Source organism: Petaurus breviceps, unplaced genomic scaffold (genome assembly GCF_028583685.1).
Source record: "Petaurus breviceps papuanus isolate PSGF00001 unplaced genomic scaffold, PetGlider_PUasm1.0 98, whole genome shotgun sequence".
Classification (NCBI taxonomy): domain Eukaryota; kingdom Metazoa; phylum Chordata; class Mammalia; order Diprotodontia; family Petauridae; genus Petaurus; species Petaurus breviceps.
In genome coordinates, this window is record NW_027187460.1 from 43348437 (window position 1) to 43362520 (window position 14084).

Consider the following 14084-nt stretch of genomic DNA (forward strand, 5'->3'; position numbering starts at 1 on the left):
AAGGACTACCATATACTCGGGGCGGCTAGGTGGTGCAGTGAGCAAGAGTGCCAGCCCCAGAGTCAGGAGGACCTGGCATCAGTTCCAGCCTCAGATACTTAACACCCACACAAAAAAACCAAGAAAGAAAGAAAGAAGAAAAGAAAGGAAGGAAGGAAGGAAGGAAGGAAGGAAGGAAGGAAGGAAGGAAGGAAGGACTACACTTTACATATGCCTAGGTAAATAGAGTTAGAGGCTTCAGAATGTCAAATCAAATTTGAAAAATGAAGCATTTCAGGTGAACAAAGTATTTTGTTTCTAAAAAAATAAAATAGAACATAGTTTGTTGACAGTGCCTTAAAGACCGATTGTGGTTCAAAGAGCCTGCCCATGTAGACAGCAATTCATATCTACCAGACGATGTTTAAAAATATTAATTAATTCAAGAATTGTCAGAATTTAGTTCTAAATCACTGTGGCAATATTATTTCACACTGTTTCCAAGCTCCAAGCAAACTTTCAGAATAAGTTGAGTGCTGAACTTACACTCAAAATAGCTGGTTTTAAATTCTGCCTCTGATATTTAACAGTTATAAGATTATGATAAAATCACATAAATTATTAGATCCTGTTTCTTCATCTACAAAATGGGAATAATAATAATAACAATAACCTGTAATTATCTCAGAGAACAATGATATTTGCTATATGTATAGTACTTTGAAAACTCTAAAGAAACATTAATTTCAATTTTTAAAATTATATTTCATCATAACTTACCACATATATTACAGCTTTCCTCATACATTACTAATACTATCTTATGTCTAGGATATCATTAGTTCTCATTTCCAGATCTAGATGACATATATTCTCTATTGTCAGAATGAGAAGTGACTAAATAGCAGCATCTGTAAACTCTTAATCAATTAAATTGACTTCTATCATTGGTTAAGAACATTAGGCTTGTGAATAGTTGGAACAGGAATCAGTGATGGTAATATCAAACCTGGTTTCACCGAGAATAGATACCAAAGTAACTCTATTTCCTTTCTCTCTCTTTTTTTGGGGGTTTGGGGGGGCAAGATAATTATATTGGTAGATGAGAGCAGTGTTGTAAATATATTGAAATTTAATTTGAGTGATATATTTGACAGACTTTCTCATGCATTCTTTTGGACAAGATGGAGTGTTGCTGGGTAGAGGAAAGGAGAATTTAGTAGTGTTTGTTGTTAGTGGTGGTTTGTTTGGTTTTTTTTCATCGAATGACTAGACACAAGGGCTAGTAATTTACTTAAGGCAAAATGGAACCTGACCAGAATTCTCTCCTTGTTACTGTAGTAGTCATAATCTTTATCAAGGGCTTGGAAGAAACCAGAGAAAGTGAGTATGTGAAGTATAAAGTTTGTAGATGGTGTGCTACTGGGAGGCATAAATAACACTGAATGATAGTAGGGATGTAAAAATACCTGGGCAGGCTAGGTTAATAGGCTGAATAGAAATCAGACAATCAACATATATTTATTAAGTACCTATTTGATAGCAGGAAGTGTTGTCTAATGAATAGATAACAGGTTTTACAGCAAGAAGATCTGGTTGTGAGTTGTATTTATTCTCACACATGCTGATTGTTTGACCCTGGTTAATTCACCTGACCTCTCATTATTCTAGGCAACTCTAGCATTATGAGTTGCACAAAATTGATGAATATATATATATGGAATTTTTTTTTTTACGAGGACTTAAATTTAAATTAAAAATTACATTACAGTTCAGAGAAAGACCAGGGTGATATTAGTGCTTAACAATAATTCTAAAGCATCACAGTTATACAAAAGAAATAAGCAGACCTGCAGAGGTCCAAAAAAGCAGCTTGTTTTATTGCACCTGGGAGAAATATGCCATTTTTGGTAGCATAATAACTATTGCACCACATAAGAAAAGGAGGGCGACCTGTAAGTCACCATTGTTCTAAAATCCTAACTCAGTGGGTTCTGTGGGAAAAAAAGTACATCTCTATAAACATTCAACAAAAAGTTCTTTAACAACTGCTAAAGATGTTTTAAAATGCCTTCCTTACACTCGTGCTTTTGTTCCTGATTCATATAGAAATTCACTTTGTCAAGTCTACTTTTCACATGATGAAATATCTGCTAATACCAGAACCATCCAGTGACCTGGTCCACTAATAGGGCCAGGAAGGGAAGAACATTTGGGCTTATTTATAACTGATTTTACTACGCAGTGCCATGGCCGCCATTTCTCCTTTTGTGTTAAATACTCTTGATTTTGGTCATCTATGTCTGGGGAAAAGGAAAAGTGACAGTGAGGAAAATAACAACTGCTACAACAAAATCAGTAAGAAAGTAGTTCCTTGGCTGCTATATAAAAAAGGTCTCCTGTCACTTCCTGGTCACTTCTGTGACCAGCAAACTGGGAGTTAGCTACAGGAGCCATATAAAAAAGGCTGTAAACTCATAGAAAATATAACTTGTCGTCTAGAGAAATTATGAAATTGATTTCATATAAAACTTGAGTGTCATACAGAAAGACCGTAACCCAAAGAAACTTATTACCCCACAGGGCAGCCTCTTTGATAGGCAGAGAAGCGATATTAAAGTTTGGCCTGGGCATATTTGGCCTTCGTTTACTCCCAGTTTGTCCATAAACTCAAATGTATTCAGGTAGTCAGATCGCCGCATTCTGGGTAAACCTGTAATACAGGCAGCTAAGTCCTTGGTCATGAAACCAGACTCAATGGTCTCAACACAAACTTTTTCCAAAATTGTTGCAAATGTTTTGATCTTGGCATTTTTATCCAGTTTATCTCGGTGAACTAACCCTCTGGTCCAGGCAAAAATGGAGGCAATCAGATTGATGGATATCTCTTTACCTTTCTGGTACATGAGGTAGTGACATGTTACCATACAATGGGCAGCCTCTGATTCTACTGTCTTGCCATCTGGGCAGATCACCACACTAGTCATCATTCCCAGAGACCCATAGCCTTCTGCAATGGAGTCAGACTTCCCCTCACCATCATAATTCTTGCAGGCTCAGACAAAGCCTCCCTCTGATTTCAGAGCTTAGGCTACCATGTCGTCAATGAGTCTATGTTCATACGATATCTTCTTGGCTTCAAAATGGGATTTGTATTGCTTGTCGTATATTTTCTGAAAGATGTCTTTAAAACACCCATCATATTTCTTCAGAATAGTGTTTTTGGTACTCATGTACAGAGGCCAGCCTTTATACAGAGTCATTTGGAAGGAACTGTGTGCAAAATCCTTGATTGACTGGTCAAGATTGTACATTCCCATAGCAACACCACCACAATCTTCAAAACTATGCCCCCATCACATGGTGTATAGGTTATCTCCACTTTTCCAGGTCCAGGAACTACAAAATTAGTTGCTTTGTATTGGTCCCTATAAGCATGATGGCCTATTTGGTTTGACCCAGCCATTCAAAAGTGGGGGGATGTTTTTGCAGATGATCACTTCCCTGAAGACAGTACCATCCAGGATATTTCATATAGTCCCATTTGGTGATTTCCACATTTTCTTCAGTTTTAACTCCTCAACTCTTTTCTCATCAGGGGTGATGGTAGCACACTTGATGACCACGTTATATTTCTTAACAGCTTCTGCAGCATCAAAGTTGACCTGGTTATTTGTTGTATCACAATTCTCTATTCCTAAGTCATAGCTTTGTAGCTCCAAATTCCCATATAGCAAAAAGAGTTTTTCCTTAATCAGTTCCCAAATGACTTGAGTCATTTCATCTCCTTGCATTTCCACCACAGAACTTCCATCAGTTTTTTTGGACATGTTGCTTTCAATGTATCTGCAGCTGGGCAAGGACCACAGACAGGAAGCGCTGGAAAGTTCAGGCTCACCCTCAGCACCAGGGCTACTTCAGTTACTCTGAATATATTTTTAGGGGATTGTTTTTCATATTGTGGAAAATTACCACAATGAAATCATAGATCCAGGGGTGGCTAGGTGGTTCAGTGAACAGAGCCCTGGCCCTGGAGTCAGGAGGCCCTGATTTCAAATGCATCTTCAGACACAACACTCACTAGCTGTGTGACCTTAGGCAAGTCACTTAACCCCAACTGCCCTACCTTCCCCCCTCCAAAAAAGCAAAAAAAGAAAAAAGGAAATCATGGATCCAGTCCCTACATTCTGTATTAAATATAAATGATACTATAATAGTACCCAGTCCCTACATACTATATTATTCCACATACTGTGCTAAGATTACCCCCTACCCCTATAATATTGCATACACTGTATTAAGTGTTCCAGCCATTAAGGAGTTTATAGCATTACTGGAGGAAATCATAGATTTCAAGGGCAATCTGTTAGGAGGTAGAGATTAAGAGTGAAAGAATTCTGGGAAAGAGAGATAGTCACTGGTAAGACATGGAAATGGGAAGCAGAATCGTGTGTGACTTATTTAGAAAATAAACTAGTATGACCAAGCTACTGATTACATGGAGTAGAGTAATATAGAAGAAAAAAAACCAGAAGGGTAAGGATGAATTTGGTTGTGAAACAATTACATGCCAGAGAAGTTTATGGTTGGCTTGAAAAGTATAAGGTGCCCTTGAAATTATTGAACAGAAGGGTGACATGTTCAGAACTAAACTTTGGAAAATTCACTTTGATGGCTATGCAGAAGATGTATTAGATGTATTAGAGTGAGGCCAGGAAACCAAAGAAAAGACTATTTCAATAGTACAGATGAATTATAATGAGAACCTGACTTTGGGTGGTGGCTCTCTTAGAAGATATAAAGGACCATATGCAAGAGCTATTGTGTCAAAATAAACAACAAAATTTGGCAACTGATTAAATATGAAGGACGAATGAGATTGAGAAGTCAAGGATGATGCTGGGTTTTGTAATCTCAAATGCCATGGTAAAAGCAGTGATAGATTTCAAGATAACCATACCTATTTCCGGCCTAGTCTGTGCACCCACCTCCAGGATGTATTTCCTATGGAGAAAGGATCTTCCACCCCCAAGGAGTGAACCACCGCTACTGATAGAACAAGCATTTCAGTTTCATTGAAACGGCAAAGAACCTAGGGAAAAGAATCAGGGCAAACCACTACCCCCAATACCCCTCAGAACATGCTCTGGAGTTAGCCCAGGTCCCTAAACTCAAGAGTTCCAAGATTATCAATGCTTATATACCATTGACCTTGCTTCTAGCCTGGTCTTGTAGCAGTGATATAAGCAAACAACCTTTGGGGAGGTAAAAGCTGTCAAATGCCTATGAAAGTTGCTCCAGCACCAATTCTCTCTTTGCTTCCACATGCCCCACTTCACACACACACACACACACACACATACACACACACACACGCAATTCACTTAGCAGCCACAGTTACTAGAGGTCTGGAAAAGAAAGTTCTTGACACAAATGTTCTTGGCACTAACGATTTAACAATAAAAATGGATGTTTTTTTCAATGTTAATAATAATAAAATAATATCTGCTTTGCTGATGCTCTCTAAGGTTCACTGGATTTTCCAACTTCTTGCCTCTGAAACCTCTTATATAATATTCCAAAATTCTTAGTACAGTTTTAAGCCAGTAAACATAATAGTAAATTTTTAAAGCATAAAAGTGCATTGAGTTTTGCAAAACCTTATATTTGTTTTTTCCTATTAGAATGGAAGATTCTTTAGATAAAGTTACATATTATCTATTTGTTTACTTAGAGTTTAGCATGGAGCTTTGTTTATTGGAAATGTTTTTTTTAATAAACACATTTCCATTTATCCTTTGATTCATTCATTCAAGAGAAACTCAATCTACCTCTTTTTTAGCAAATGACTTTGACTCCTATGTTACCAAGGCTGTCCATCATGAGATCTCTCATTTCACCTCGAAATACATACTTGTTCCTTCTTTCATTCTTTTTTCTTTATTTCATATTTAATCTTCACCCTTTAAAAGCTACTTCTCTATTTTTAAAATAATTTATGCCCTGTATCTCAAAACAAAATGAAAATCAAATAAACAACACAACAAAACTTCCCCGGACTATCTCACCATCAAGGTACCATTTTATATATCTCCTCTGAAGCAATTCTGAATAGCAAGTATACAACTGTCTTAAATAAAACTACAGAAATTTACAAGGATAAACTGTAGGCTTTGCAATATGCATGGTTTTGTGTTGTTTTACCCTTCCAATCTAATAAGAAAAGACACATGAGAAAGTATTTGTAATAGAATTTTCTTATGAAAACAGCATAATAAAATATTTAATGAAATACATAGACTATGAAATTGGTTTCTTTAGCTGCAGTGCTTTGAGTGACTCTTTTTGTGTAATGAAGACTATTTAATGTACCTACAGAGAGGTGATAACTTTTTTTTCTAACCTCAAAAGTAACCCCTTTTTGCAAAATACAGTGATGCTCTTGGAAGACTGTTACTCAGGTTATTTAGCCTCAGTAAGTAGTTTGTAGTACTTAAAATAATGCTGATCTCACTGCCACATTGTGCTTTCTATTCCAGTAAGTACTTCTCTTGATAGAATTATACCATTGGGAGAACCATAATTGTTTGTCTTTTTAATGTAATTACCATAAGTACTACCATCCCAGACAAACTGAGAGAATGTCAGGAGAACAAGCTGACCTCATTGGTTCAGGTGTCTGATCTAGTTAGATTTTTTAAAGATGTGCAACACCCAGATTTTGAATGTCTTTACATGATCAGTTTTTGTTTCTGATATAAATGAAAAAAATAGGAGACTAGTCAATAAGTGATAGTTAGTAGACATCTGACATTTGGAGTTTTAAGCAATTAGCTAATCTTCTGTATAGGGGAAAGTCGAGCAAATACACACACACATAACCACATGCACACATATATGTGTGTTATATGGAAATGTAGATGGGAATTGTGTGTTATAGTAAATATGTGAGCATATATTTCATATCTAGCAAGAAAAAAATTAATACCAACTACTGGTGAAAGGACATAGGATCATCTATTTAAAATTGGAAGGGATATCAGGGTTCATATTTTGTTACCCCTACATTTTAGAGATGAAGAAACTGAGGCACAGAAAATTTTCAGTTATTTAACTAATGTCATGCTTGTTTTAATTTTCATTACTGATGCTTGAATTGAAATTCTCTAAAGACAGGATTATGGATACTCAACATGGCTAACTAGAGCAGTTGAAGGGGAAAAGTTTATACAGGGAAGTGGCATCTATTAAAAGGTGCAAAGCTTGCCTCAGTTATAATCAAAAGGAAAGTTCACAAACTGTAGGAAGTCAGATACACACTAGAGACTGAAGACTAAAACAAAACTCTGAGAGGTGAGTTTAAGGTATTCCAAACTGAATAATAGCAGTTTCCTTAATGTCAGAAAACCAACTCCATTGTCAGATATAAAGGTATGTGTGTTCTGTATTGTAAAGAAAATAGAAAACAGATTAAATTAATTGTTACTTTCAAAATATTCCTACTTTGGATCTCAATTTTGAAGAAGAGTATTTGAGGTACTAGGGCAAGAAGTGGTTTTAAAATGTAAAAGGCAAACAGAAACTCAAGGATGTCCAGGAGCCAAGATGGCAGAGAAAGTAGTCAATCATTGTAATTCTCTCATATTTACCTCCAAACAAACATAAAATACCACCCCCAAAACAAATCCTGGAACAGTAGGAGAAGCAAAACAACAGGATGAAGCAATCTTTTTGCCCAGGAGATTCAGAGGACTGGTAATAAAGGTCTGTCTCACTAAGGTAAAAATGGAGCTCATTGCAGGGCAGGAAGCATCTCAGCAAGCTAGCAGTAATACATAGTTCAGCAAATTAGTAGGACATTCTGAGGCCTAGTGTGGTGGAGCAAGAAAATACCAACACCAGGACCCTACACATTCCTTTGCATAGCCAGGGGGAATTGCAGATTCCAGTTCTAAGAATCACCAGATGCTTCAGTGTAGCTCTAAGCAAAGAGGCATCCTCCAGTAGCCAGACCTCCATGTGTTCCAGTGTAGCCCTAGGGAAATGCAGAAGTACCCCCACTGGGTCTCATCACATGCCAGACACAACCACTAGGAGCCCAACTCAGCACTAGGTAATATGTCAGGCCCCTAAAGCCTGAAGCAAACCAGCCGCTCCCTGTCTACCCACTTTACATAACACCAGAAACAAGGATCCCCTGTGAGCATCAGAACAATTTCAGCACAGCAACAGGTAAACATCCAGGGCCTGCAGTCACTGATACAAGAAACCTGAGGCAGTGCTCCTTCTATCCCAGGAGTATAGCTCAAATTCAAGAGAAAGGAAAAAGGACAAAAAAAGATGAGGAATAAAAACAACACAAAATAATCTGACCTTAGAAAGTTATTATGATATAAAAAGTAAGTTTTTTTGCTGATAGGGAAGAATAAGACACAAACACAGAAAAGGACAATGTCAAAACACCTACAGGAAAATTCCTAAAGAAAAATGGGGAAAAAAAATGGGAAGTGGTCTTAAGTCCAGAAAGAACTCATGCAAAAGCAAAAAGAAAAAAAAAAGAGCTTGAAAATTATATAAGAGAGGAGGAAGAAAATTTGGAAAGAGAAAGGAGAATGATGCAATAGAATTATGGGGGGAAATGGAGTCAACAGTTTGGAAAACTGCTTAAAAAGTAGAACAGGTGAAATGGAAAAGCGGATAGAAAAATTCACTGAAGAAACAATTCCTTAAAGAGTACAATTTGGAGGGGTGGAGCCAAGATCGTGGAGTAAAAGCAGGAACTAACTAGAGCTAATCCCCACTTACCTCCAGCACATTTAAAAATTACTCTAAACAAATTTTAGAGCTACATAACTCAAAAAATGACAGAGTGAAATACACTTGCACCTGAAGTCAGTCTGGGAAGCCAAAAATAAGGGTCTGTCATACTGGGTTAGGAGCGGAGCATATTCCAGCATTGGCCCCACTGACAAAGACCAGTTAGGACAGATCTCACAGGACTGAATCACTGGCAGCTGTGGTGTTGTCCAGACTTCTCAACCCACAAACACCAAAGAGAAATTCAAAAGTCAGTGGGTAAACTCTGTTTGACCTGGGTGAGAGAAGTGCAAGGTCTAGCCCATTCCCCCAGGATGGTGGAAGTAATGAGAGCTTAACCAGTGGGGCGGCTGCTTCCAGGGCACTAGGCACACAGATACTGGGAGGATCAAGTGACTGACCAGATGGCAATTTCAGGAATCCCTTATATGGTGCTAAGGCAGGATTGTCTTGCTTTGCCCTACTTAGGTCTGGGTCACAATCTTGCAGTTGGGTCCTGGGGTGAGAAGGAGCACTGGTGTGGCTGAGCTAGTTGAGGCTGTGGAGAGGCAGTACTCCTCACAGGTCTGAGGTAGGTTCCCAGAAGAGCTTCTAACAACAGCTGCACAAAACCTCATAAATTTGTGTCACAGTACTCTCCATTCTGGAAGCAGAGTTCTAGTATGGCAAAGAGATCAAAGGTCAAGTAATTAGCTAGCAAGGTGAGCAAATAGAGGAAGATAAATCAAATTATAGAATCAATATTTGGTGACAAAGAAAATCAAAACAGAACTAGAAGACAACAAAGACAAAACTCCTGTTTCAAAAGCATCGAATAAAAATGTGAATTCATCACAGGTCATGGAGGAGTTCAAGAAAGATTTTGAAAATCACGTAAGATAAGTAGAGAAAAAATTGGGAAGTACAGAAATGAGAGTGATGCAAGAAAATCATGAAAAATGAGTCAACAGCTTGCTAAAGAATACCAAAAAAACCCAAATACTGAAGAAAATAACACCTTAAAAATAGACTAACTCAAATGGCGAAAAAGTTCCAAAAAGCCAATGAGAAGAATTATGCCTTAAAAAAGCAGAATTAGCCAGCTGGAAGAGGGACTTCAAAAATCTGAAGAAATTTATTCCTTCAAAATTAGATTGGTACAAAGAGAAGCTAATGATTTTATGAGAAATCAAGATATTATAAAACATCCAAAAGAATGAAAAAAATAGAAGGCAATGTGAAATATCTCATTGGAAAAAACCACTGACCTGGAAAAGAGATCCAGGAGAGATAATTTAAAAATTATTGGTCTACCTGAAAGCCATGATCAAAAAAAAAAAGAGTTTAGACATCGTCTTTCAAGATATTATAAAGAAAAACTGCCCTGATATTCTTTTACCAGAGGGTAAAACAGAAATTGAAAGAATTCACCAATCACCTCTTGAAAAAGATTCCAAAAAGAAAACTCCTAAGGATATTATAGGCAAATTACAGAGTTCCCAGGGCAAGTAGAATATATTTCAAGCAGTCAGGAAGAAACAATTTGAGTATTGTAGAAACACAACATAAGATCTAGCATCTTCTACATTAAGGGAACAACGGGCTTGAATATGTTACTTTGGATGTCAAAGGAGCTAGGATTAAAACCAAGAATCATGTAACCAGTAAAAAACAGAGGACTTTCAAGCACTCTTTTTAATTTTAATTTAATTAAATTAATTTATTTTTTTGAAGCAATCGGGGTTAAGTAATTTGCTCAAGGTTACATGGCCAGTTATTTCTGGGTGTGGTGCTGAGTGTCTGAGCCTGGGATTCAATCTCCAGGTCATCCCGACACTGGAGCCGGTGCTGTTACTTGCTGAGCCACCTGGCCGCCCCTAAGCAATTGGGGTTAAGTAACTTGCTCAAGGTTACATGGCCATGTGTTTCTGGGTGGGTGCTAAGTGTCTGAGACCGGGATTCGATCTCCAGGTCATCCTGACACTGGAGCTGGTGCTCTTACTCGCTGTGCTACCTGGCCTCCCCGACTTTCAAGCACTCTTGACAAAAAGACGAGAACTGAACAGAAAATTTGACTTTCAAATACAAGAAGCAAGAGAAGCATGAAAAGGTAAAGAGAAAAGAAAAATCATAAGAAACTTTTTAATGTTGAACTCTTTACATTCATACATGGAAAGATGATATTTTTAACTTATGAGACTTTTCTCTGTTTTAGAATTTTTGAAGGAAATATATGTGTTTTTCTATATTGAATATGTAGGAATGATATCTAAAAATTTAAATTAAGAGGTGAGAGAAGAATATATTGGGAGAAGGAGAAAGGGAGAGACAGAATAAGGTAAATTATCTCATAAAAGAGGGAAGAGAAAGCTATTACAATGAAGGGAAAGAGCAGGTAGATGAAGGGGAATGAGTCAACCTTACTTAGGATTTGGCTTAAGAAGGGAATAACATACATGCTCAACTGGGTATCTTACCCTATAGGAAAGTAAGGGGGCACGAGGAAGGGGAGGGACAAAGGAGGGTATAAGAGAGGGCAGACATGGGAAGGTGTAATTAGTGTGCTTGTGACCTTGGGTTGGGGCGGGGGGGGGGGGGTTAGAGGAGAGATGGGGAGAAAATTTGGAACTCAGAATCTCATTGATATGAATGTTGCAAAACTAAACATAAATAAATAAATTTGGGGAGGGGTGGGAATGATACAATTTGCCGGATGGAAAATAAAGTACAAAAGCTAATTGAGCAAAACAACACTTTAAAACTTAGAAAAGGGCAAGTGGAAGCAATTGACTCTATGAGACATCAAGAATCAATCAAAGAAATTCAAAGAAATGAAAATATGGAAGAAAATTTAAAAAAGCTCTGAGAGGAAAAAAAAAGTGACATCAAAAATAAATCCAGGAGAGAAAATAGCAAAATCTTTTGAATACATGAAAGCTGTAATCACAAGGAGGACCTGTACCATATCTTTCAAGAAATTATCAGAAAAATTTTCCCAAGTTCCTGGATGGACAAAATAGCCACTGAAAGCATCTGCTGACAACCTCAGGAAAGAAATCCCACAATAAAAATTCCAAGGAACATTACAGTTAAATTTTCAGGTCAAGAAAAAAATACTACACGGGAGTCAGAAAGAACAATTTAAATTTTGGGGAGTCTCAATCAGGATTACATAGGACTTGTAAGTTACAACATTAAAGGATTGGAGGTCTTAAAACATGATATTCCAAAAGATGAAGGAGCTGACTACTGTGAAGAATCACCTAGCTATCAAAATTAAGTGAAATGCATCAAAAGAAAAAAAAAGTATTCAACAAAATAGAAGGATTCCAAGGTTTCATAAGGAGAAGAACAGAACTAAATCAAAAATTTGCTCACCAATATCAAGCCCCAAGAGAAACAGATCATATAAAAAGGAAAAAAAAATAAGAGATTCATTAGAGCTAATCTATATCCATCCCAACACAGAAAGATGATACTTGAAAATCTTAAGTCTTTTATGACTAGTAATACAGTTAGAAGCAATATACATAGACAAAGGGTAATGTGAATTTGAGGGAATGACATTAAAAAAATAAGTGATGAGAATTAGAAATATAATAGGTGAATAAAGAAGAAAGGAAGTGATAGAGTAAATTCATGTAAAGTCAAGCATGAGCAGTTTTCCAGAGGACTGATGCTGTGAATAGCTTTAAGATTCTGGTCACATAGTATAGTGAACTCTCTATTTATTCAGCATTTAAAAAGAAAAAAGAAAAAACATTCACAGAAAGCGAAGTTCAACATTCACAATGATATAACATAACAATTTATTACTAGAGAGGCCACATAGTTTTAAAAAAAAGATATCATTCAGTAAGTCCTTAACTCAATCATCCTTATGGAGTAATCATCCTTAAGGGATACAAAGTACAAAGGTCTCCCACCCCTATTTCACATTATCTTAATCTTGTCAGTCAGAAAGTCTTCTTTCATCTTGACTGGAGACTACCTTCCAATCATCCTTAACTCAATAATCTTTAAGGGGTACAAAGTACAAAATAGAAAGTTCTCTCACTCCTAGGTCAAATTAAATCATTATCTTGTTAGTCAGCACTAAGTACCCAAGGAAAGGTCCTCTCATCTTGACTCAAGGCTGACTCCCAAACTCCATGGTTCCTCCTCCATGCTCTCAGGTTTGTCTGAATTCACCCAACAGTCACCTAAATTCCTAAGTAGGCATCACCCAGTTCTTTTTCCAGTTCCAGTTCCTATTCCTATTCCTGCTCCAGCTCAAAGCTCACAGTGATCAGTCCAGCTTAAGCCTTTCAAGTCTCTGTTTCTGGGAAGAGAAAACTTAACAGAGGAGCAACACTTTCTACACACTTCAAGCTTAGAAGAATTACAACGATATTCACATACATTGTCAGCATGATCATCTCAATTCATTTTCTGCCTGTGAAATCAACACAAGTCAATAAACACAGTGCTTCTGTCTGAAAAAGTAGCACAATTCAACAGATAGAATGCTTCTACCTGACAAAGTGACACAATCAACAGACAGAATGCTCCTATCTGACAAAGTAACAGAAACACAGATCAACACAGACAGAACAATCAGAGTTTTGGGCACCACAAATGTTCTCCCTCTCAGTTCTGCTCTATCCCCAGCTGTGTTCTTGAGCTTTTATATATCATCAGTTCCTCTCTTTTCCGCCCACCTCTTATGTCCTCTTCCTATTCTAGTCTTTGGTAAATTCCTCAACTGTGGGCTTCACATGTTCTGTTTCTAAAAAAAGACTTGATATAATCATAGTTGAGGTTCAAAGGCACTTTAATAACTGAAACAAGGTGGTAAATACATAAACAATAGCTAAGCACTCCTTTGTTTGCCATTACAATGACATGAAGAGAGGCAAAAGACCTATTACAATGGGGAGGAAGATGGGAAGGTGATTAATGAGGATCACTTGAACCTTACTCTCACCAGTATTGGGTGGAAGAGGGAACTATATAAAGAAATCAATTGAATATTAAAATCTATCATTTAAAAATTTGTATCTATTTTTATTTTCCCCAACTTCATGTAACATATAAAACATGTTTTACATGTTTTAAACCATGTAAAACAATTTTAACATTTGTTATCAACACTTTGAATACAAAAATCTCTGCCTGCTTCCCTCCCCACTCCACTTTATTGAGAAGGCAAGCAGATTGATAGATGATATATGTGTGTAGTGATGTAAAATAAATCCATAATAGATATGTTGTAAAAGAAAACACAGACAAAAAACTCAAAAAAAAAATAAAGTAAAAAAAAAGTCTAC

General features: G+C 36.9%; 1 pseudogene; it reads right to left on the reverse strand.

Moving 5' to 3' along the window:
* Positions 1-2566: 2566 nt before the first annotated feature.
* Positions 2567-3910, reverse strand: LOC138155700 (isocitrate dehydrogenase [NADP] cytoplasmic pseudogene; annotated as a pseudogene).
* Positions 3911-14084: the final 10174 nt, after the last annotated feature.